The 8767-nt window shown below is 44.3% G+C and overlaps 1 long non-coding RNA gene across 1 annotated transcript; it reads left to right on the top strand.

Moving 5' to 3' along the window:
• The first annotated feature begins 1821 nt into the window (after positions 1 to 1821).
• Positions 1822 to 8316, top strand: LOC133384531 (uncharacterized). The gene is made up of 3 exons (XR_009762604.1): positions 1822 to 1912; positions 5887 to 5972; positions 7981 to 8316. It is a non-coding gene; the product is annotated as an uncharacterized LOC133384531 (long non-coding RNA).
• The last annotated feature ends 451 nt before the right edge of the window (positions 8317 to 8767 follow it).

The following is an 8767-nucleotide window of genomic DNA, read 5'->3' as shown; positions in this document are numbered from 1 at the left end:
CCAAAGTATGATAACCTCAGTTTTATCATTTTAGCTTCTAGTGACAGTTCTGGTTTAATTTGTTCTAACACCCATTTATTTGTCTTTTTCGCTCTCCATGGTATCCACAAAGCTCTCCTCCAACAACACATTTCAAATGAGTTGATTTTTCTTTTACCCGCATTTTTCACTGTCCAACTTTCACATCCATACATAGAGATCGGGACTACCATGGTCTGAATGGTCCTGACCTTAGTGTTCAGTGACACATATTTGCATTTGAGGATCTTTTCTAGTTCTCTCATAGCTGCCCTCCCCAGTCCTAGCCTTCTTCTGATTTCTTGACTATTCTCTCCATTTTGGTTAATGACTGTGTCAAGGTATTGACAATCCTTGATGGAGAAGAAAAGAAGCATCTTCAAAGAATCCTTTTCAGTAGTGCAGCTTTGGGCTGAAATTCAGGGCTTTGTAGCCCAGGTGCCTCCTAAATGACCATCCAGAAAGCAGCAGATGATGGAAGCAGCAGCAAACAGGTCCTGTGTCGGCACCTCAGCCAGCAAGGACAGGGCTCACCAAAGCTGATACCAGTTGCTGCAACATCCTTTCCTTAATATTTTTTTACATCATTTTATAGTCAGGAGTGGATAGTCAGATATGTATATGGTTCAAGATGCTCATTTGATTATTTTTACTTCAAAATTCAATTTTTGTTTTCTTCAACAAAGTGGCATTTATTCCCGAGTAGATGTGTTTAGCATCAGGACAGCAGAAGCAAAGTCTGTCTTAGTCCTGTAGACATGATGGTGTTACAAACAATACGCCCTAGCCGCTTTTTGAGGTCTAGTGGCTTGAGTTCGTCCCCAAATACTCACCCAATAGAGCTCAAGAACGAATGAAACAAAATGGAGGATGGAGTAAATTTATTACTAACACGTGCACATGGAGAAATAGCAAGCTAGTTCTGACTCAGCTAGGCACAACCAAGTCTTTTATCAACTTTGTTTTACTAATTATTCATGCATCATTATGATCATAATTCCATCACTTTAATCCCTGCCCATCTTCTTCTGGTAACGTCCCCTCGCTTCCATATCCATATATGGAACTTGTTTTTCACACTATTCCACCTTGAATGTTGCAACAATATTTGATACTTTTCTACAGTACAGGTGGACATTGCAACTAAAAGCCTGGGACCTTATTTTTGCAAACGCAGCTTTAAACAAACAATGAAAATGCAAGTTAGCAAATTAGCATTTCTTCTAACACACACACAAGTAAATTAACTGTCAGCATTTTAGCACACAAGCAAGTCATACTGTGCTACAATTTCAAACAGGCCTAGCACTTTTTACTTTAACCAAACAAGGCAATTAAGCAAAATACATTTTTAATTCAAACAAATAAAGTCCATTGTCACAATGGTGCTATGATTTAAGTCTGGAATTGGGAACTTTTTTCCCCAGCCTGACGGTCACATTTCCTCATGGATAACATTCAGGCAGGGGGGACCACATGCCAGTGCTGGATGGGACCAGAGGCAAAAATGGGTGAGCAACACATGTGACTCTGACCTTTGCACGGTGGGCTACATTCCAGCAACACAAAACTCAGAGGTTCCTCCACAATGCCAGTGTGCTGCCCTCCAGATATCACTGGACCAGCTCCCATCAGCCCCTGCCAGCATGACCGATGGTCAGGAATGATGGAAGGTATCTTGCTGGCTACGCTGGCTCCATGCATATCTCTCCATCCTCCTTTAAGGCAAGTAAGCAAGAGGCATAGTCACAGTTAAAGGCACTTGAAGGCATAGGCCAGAGTCAGTGATGTGTGTGGCCTAGGAGAAAGGGGTGTGGCCTGGGATAAAGCTCTGAGGTTTGCAGGGAACACATTTTTGGGGCCCCAGGCTTGAAGTTCTCCAGCTCTGATTTAGGTAAGTGTTTAAAATGCAAGGCTGTACATGCTCATTAGTATTTCTTTTTAAACATCAGGTTCTGGCAAGCTATTTTTTGTTTGTTTTTGCTCTAACACATCAGGAATGTAGTAGCAGTTATAAAACATGTAATGGAAGGGGGTGGGGGAGTAGAGGAGAAGAGAAAAGATTAACAGCTGAAGACAAATGATAAGGCCTTGAGGCCTGGATCTAAAATTATCCGAGCGCACCACTGCCACTGTTTAAGTGATCAGATCTGAAAGAAAGATCTGGACAAACTTATAGCAAAGAATAATTGGTGCACTTCCAAGCAAATTCTCAAATTAGAACCACAAAGCCTATAGACAGATGTCAGTGACTGCAAAAACGTTAAATAATCTTGATGTGATTGTCATTTAATTGCCAGCCGCATAATCGTGCTGGCATATATCATTTAAATGAGAACTGCCTTTTCGTGTTTGGCATGTTTAATTTGATTCATTGTCTCTTAAAAATGTTGAATGGGACTGAGTTGCATGAGAAGCATGGCGATGGGTAAATGATCATTGTAGGGATATGGTTTGACATGCTAATCAACATATGCTGTTCCATCTTTGAAAGACGAGGAGGAGGAATGGAAAGCATGGGGTACCCAGATTGTCCCCCGAGCTGGTGAGGCTCATTTGACATCCACATGAGACCAAGCCCTCAGTGTGATTGGCCCACCCCTGTGGAATGCTCTTCCAATAGAGAGTCAGCAGGTACCTTCTGTATTAACTTTCAAATGCTTGCTGAAAACTTTTCTTTGCTCCCAGTCTTATGCAGACAATTTTTAGGAAAAATATTTTCCATAATAGTCAGCTGGTTATCTGTGTTAAAATTTGTGTAGCTTTTGTTGTTGTTAGTATTAGGGTTGTCAGGTCAGAAGCATCCCAAGAGATGTCACGGGGCAGGCCCTAGTGATGTCATTAAGCATGATACATTAAGTATCAACCACAGTTGCTTGGAGCATACCATTCAAACAAAAAAAGGAATGCCTTTCCTGTCCAAAACACCTTCTCTCAACTTCTGTGCAAGAACCCAGTAAATTCTTCGCAAACTTCAAGAGATGGAAACGTAGGGATATTGGGAGGGGTGTGTGGAGAGAGAGAGACAGGCAGAAAAGAAAAGAAAAGCTATTGGAAGAAGAAGTTTTGGTTAATTCCGGGAAGTGTGTGGATTTAATGCAAGACTTCTCCACTCTAGGCTGTTTTTTTGCCCTACCTTTGAGCTGCAGTGCTGGCATCTAGAATGCCAGTGCTGTGCATCCAAGACCTCACTGCTGACAGTCTGCCGGTCAAAGGCTCTTCCTTCATGGTCAGCCCATCTCCTGGATAGAGAACATCAAAACAGCCTTTTAAAGATCCTGCCTATGGCAGGGTGGGGGTGGGAGTATGTATTCTCTCCAAAAGAATCCCAAGCCCTAACCAGGGACTCCACTGAAAAAGTTTGGGGTTCCCCTGATTTGATCCTTTAAAGAAATCCTTCAAAGTGCAGGGGGGGGAGCCCCAGGATTTCTCCAAAAGCAAAGAAACCAAGGTCTAGCTTCCAAAGAGGATTCTGGGAAAGGCTTCCCCTTCCAGCCACCTGGCCCTCCACAGCTCACAGAATCATGAGGTTTTGGGATGACACACCAGAGGAGGAGTATTTGGGCTGCTTGGTTTGTTTGTTTCCAAGTGACTGGGAAGGGTGGTTCTTGTTGGGCGGGGGGGGGAGGGAGGAACAGCAGCCAAGCAACTGGGAGGGGATGGTCTTGCAGAAAAAGGAGGACAGCCAGAGAAGCCCCAGTGGAAGAAGAGGAGGAGGGAATGGGGGTGGGAAAAGAGGACTGGACGGAGGGATGAGCCAGAGCCAGAGGGAGAAGGGAGTGGCCGGAGGCATGGCCAGAGGGGTGAGCGTAGCCAGAGACCAGATGAATGTGCAGAGTGAGGGCAAAAGCAAAGAGGTGAATGGAAGGGCAGGATGGAGGAGGGTGGAGAGGAGAGGAGGGGGTGGCAAGGTGAGGAGACAGGAGGGATGGAGGAAGAGGAGGGCAGGGCAGGGCACCGGGTGGATGGACAGACGGATGGACTGAGGGGAGGGAGAAGTTTAGAGGCTCAAGGAGTGGATGGCTGGCTGGGGCAAGCAAGCAGGGCAGAGGAGATACCGCGGGAGGAGGCATGAAATGAAGGATGGGGGGAGGGAGGGAAGGATGGCCCATCCCGGGAGCCAAGCGGAGCAATGCGTAGTGCCGCAAGGCCGGCAGAAAGTTAGGCAGGGGGAGGGGAGGGAAGGTCAGAGGCTGTGACCCAGAAGGGGGGCTTGAGGGCTTGGGACTGGAGCCCAAGAGGAGTGGCTGGTGTGGAGGGCAGAGGAAGCAAGAGGAAGAGGAAGGTGAGTGGGGAAGGTGGGGAGGGGTGCTGGGCAAAGGCAGGAACAAGGCGAGGAGGGGGAGAAGGAGAGAAACCAGCTGCAGGGTGGGAGTGGGGCCAGGAGGCAGATGGGGCACCCCCTCCTCCTGTGGTGGCTGGCTTTACTGTGGGTGTGGGAAGGTCAGAGTGCAGGTTGCCTCCTCCACCTCCATTTGCCAACACCAGAAGCAGGAGGAGCCTCTAGCGTGGGTCCCCGGTGTATGTGTGGCTGGAAGACCAGAACACGCATGCACGGCTGGGTGGCCATGCCAGAAAATTGGTGATCCAGGGGCAGGGGGGTGATTTGCCCAGATATCCAGAGATCAGCCCCGAAAGCCAGAGGCTCTGGCTGAAAGCCGGAGAGCTGGTAACCCTAATTAGTATTAGTACTAAATGTATTATCCACTCTTCATCAGTAAGTCCCAGGGCAGATCACAACATTAAAAACAGTTTAAAAGAAATTTCATTCACAAGTAGTGTGTGTGTGTGTGTGTGTGTGTGTGTGTGTGTGTGTGTATGTATACATATATACCTACCTACCTACATATACATATATACTCTTACCTTTGCACTGTGAGCTACATTCCAGCAACACAAAAATCAGAAAATATGTATGTATACATACATATACATACATACATATACATATGGGCTCTTACTGGGAGGATGGGTGGGATATAAATCTAATAAATAAATTATATATATATATATATATATATATATATATATATATATATATATGAATACATACATACATATATAGTGTGTGTTTGTTGTATTATAACAGTTGTAATTTTTATGTGGTCTTTTTATTATAATTGTAAACCACTTTGATTTTTTAAAATGCAATTGCAGTATACAGATATTTTTGTAAATTAAATTAATTGTACGCCTCCTGTGACAGGTGAGAATAGTCATAAATAATACTTGTGGTAAATTTTACTTGGACCCCTAATATGATTTTCTTGACTGAAATCTATATTTAGCTCTTCCTGCTCGTTGAGCCTTTTGTTTGATTTTTTAAGTTCAGATTTTAGTTTTTTAGTTTAGTGTATTTTTGTTTAATTGTAGTTACCTTCCTCCTCCCCTCCCCACAGAGATGTGTCTAACGTCCTCATTGTACAGCTTTCGCTGTACGCTGAAGGCACACCTCTTTACAGCAGCTGGTGAAAAACAATCAGAGAAAGGCTGATCCAGGGCAAAAGTATTCCACAATATTGGTGCAGTCACAAGGCCCTTAAAAAATACAATAAAAAGGCTGTGAAAATAAAAACAAATTTGAAACTCATCAACAAGCTGAGTACGGGTGGTTGCATCATATGAACATAAGAAGAGGCTGCTGGATCAGGCCAACGACCCATTTTGTTCAGGGTCCTGTTCTCAGAGTGGCTGGCTAGATGCTTGTGGGAAACCCAGATGCAGGACTTGAGCACAGCAGTACTGTCCTCACCTGTGATTTCCAGCAACTGGTATTCAGCGGGATATTGCCTCCAAAAGTGGAGGCAGAACATCACAATTGTGGCTAGTAGCCATTGATAGCCTTATCCTTCATGTGTTCATATCCAGTTTAGGGAGTAATTGCGGTATGGAATGACTCTACCGATCAACTAATGCTGTCGTGATCTGCCAGAAGAAAATCCACAGAGATTGCTGTGAGTTAGCGCATATTTAAACAAGCTGCTCAGTGTCATCTAATTTAATTTTTGTCAAGTCCCAAGTAAGCACAGGCACATATACTTTGAAAAAAGCTGTCAGAAATAGAAAATTGGCTACCCACCATCCCTGCCATTGTCACCTAATTGTTATTCAAAGTGCCAAGAGCTTACTTAGTTTTCTCATCAGTTTTCATCAATTTCCCATCTCCCCCTCCCACATGAGTTGAGAGATGCTCCAGCCGAGTGTGGGGATTTCTCTGCTGCAGTGGTTTTTATTTTGTGGGAACTGCTTGAAAATTGCTAGGGACCTCAGTGGCCACATTAATAAACTTTCCTTTTGTTCTGCATTGTGGAATAAGCCGGCATTTACCTTCTGGACTGAATGTGGAAAAACACACACACCATAATGATGTTGGGTGATGTTCAGCGTAGTCATGCTCAGAGCAAACCCATTGAAATCAATGGGCACATCCACTGGTTTCAGTGGGTTTGTTCCAAGTATGACTACGTTGGATGTCGGCCATTTTTTCCTCCTTTGGTACTGGCATCATTGTTAAAGAACAGTGCCCTATGCAGAAGTCCTTTAGCTACAGAAATTAATACAATTCTTTCCTCTCAATGCTAGTTGGTTGGTGGCCTTTTCACATACACTTACACAAGGACACCACTTTCATTCTGCCACTCTACGCACACTAGAATTTCTGCTTTTTGTGTCGCTCAGAAATGTCACTGAAATCCTGTAAATAGTGGTGGCCATCTATACAGCCCTCATGTAGAGATGCCAGTTTCGTAAAAATAGAATTTCTGCATAAATGCCTTTTAGCTGTGAAGTGGCGCCGTACTTCCAAGCTACTTGGCAGCTTCCTAATACACCCACCTCTGCTTCCACCTATATATGTAAGGGAACCTTTATGTCATTGCAGCTGTGGCTCAGTGTAGCCAAAATGCAAACACAGTTGGCACTGACCATGGTTTGTTGCTATAACCCTGGTTACGATCCAGGTTAAGACCTAGCCAGGCTAAGACAACAAGGGATACATCAGCAAGATCTGCCTGCCATTTTGTAAGCACAGAGACTGGGAAGGCGGGGAGACGTTGTATGCAACACATAACCATGGTCCACCATGGTTAATGGCACTGCCAGCTCCAGGTTTGGCAGATGTCCTTGAGCTAGATACCTTCAGTGGGCTGTCCTTCTCTGGGTGTGCCCCTCCTTTTCATCATTCCCACTGCTGCCCATGCATTTGCCCTCTTCCTCTGGTACTAATCTGTATGACTGCCTAGAGGGAGAAGGCTAGGCAAGTGGAAGGTGCTGACCCATCTCCTTACACTGGTTGCTGCTTGCATGCTTGCAGAGGGCAGGTGAACAGGCAGTGACTGCGAGGAGGAAGAGCATTTGCTGCAGGTGAAGAGCCTTTGGAAGCCAGTGGTGGGCTCCCTGAACTGACGCGGACAAGTCCGGATCTACCATTAGACAAGGAGAGGCAAATGCCTCAGCTGGGAAATGCTGGAGCATGGGAAATGGTGGCAAAGTACTAGAAGATGGAGCAGTGTGTACCACATGGCTTGCCCGGCAGCCCAGACGTTAGCATGCTGTCCTCAGCTGTGGTTGAGGATCCTGACCCATTTCTGAATTAAGTTTCATCTGATGGTCTAATTGGCTTCTGTGCATACAGTTGGGAAAAGCGCAGTCTTGTCCTTCATCTCGGGCAGCAAATTGTCTTGGGCCAGCAGTGAGCTTGAGTTTTAGCAGGTGCCTAATAATGCCATCCTCTGATGATGGTCCTGGTTATTCAAACTATGGTTTGCAGCCCCATTTCAAATCCTGGTTTGTAGCTGATCCTCAGCTGTGGTTCAGGTATCCAGACATAATACTTAACCATAATTATGTCTGCACAGAACCTATAAAGTCATCTCTGTTTCCACTTCCAGTCTCTAGGTTTGTGTTAGAGAGAATAATGTATCCAGCAGTGATATAATCAAGGCAACAATTTTGTCTCTCCAGGTAATTCTTTTATAAACTATGCCAGGAGTTTGGAGAACAGAACAATAACAACAAAAAAGGTCTGAACATATTATGCACAAGAGCATCTGAGGATTCAGACAAAGAAAACAGCATTCAGATATCACTTTAGAAAACCATCAGCTCTGTGTGCATTAAAATAAAAACTGTGTTGAAATGCTTCAGCAGAACACCTTCTTTTGGAAATGTGGATACAGCTGGTGATGTTTTTGTTCCTATGAGGCCTTCATTATGGAGGTACTTGTTGTGACTGCACAGCTAAGGTGGAGAGGAGGAAAATACTTGAAGTCCTCAGTATCGTCCCCCAATTCACTGAACTGATGAAAAAGTGTATTTATGGCAATTCTATGTCTATTTTTGATGGCCAATTACAATGAAAACATGTTTGCATTTAGGAAAAAGTGTTTGGATTTGATCAGTGGCCTGACATGATTATCTTGAGTTGAAATAAGGATTTGCAGATATATGGAATGTGTTAAACATTTCAAATTTTGCTATTTAACAGTGCAATCCCAGCTACATCTACTCAGAAGTAAGCCCAATTGAATTCAGTGGGATTTACTCCCATGTGGGGAGGGGAGAGAAATTTGAAATCCGAATCTGTCAAATGTGCCCTTTCTGAAACAATATGAGAACCGAAACACAGCTATTCTTCAAAATGTACACTTCTCCAAATTTTGTGGTGCAGTTCCCCAACCAAGCAATGCTTACAAACATGCGTATTTTAGAGGAAAGTGTGCATGAAATGAATAAAGTAGGGCCCCGCTTA

This window comes from Rhineura floridana, chromosome 4, assembly GCF_030035675.1.
Source record: "Rhineura floridana isolate rRhiFlo1 chromosome 4, rRhiFlo1.hap2, whole genome shotgun sequence".
NCBI lineage: Eukaryota > Metazoa > Chordata > Lepidosauria > Squamata > Rhineuridae > Rhineura > Rhineura floridana.
Note: the sequence above shows the minus strand (reverse complement) of the source record. Positions and strands in the feature narration are given on the sequence as shown.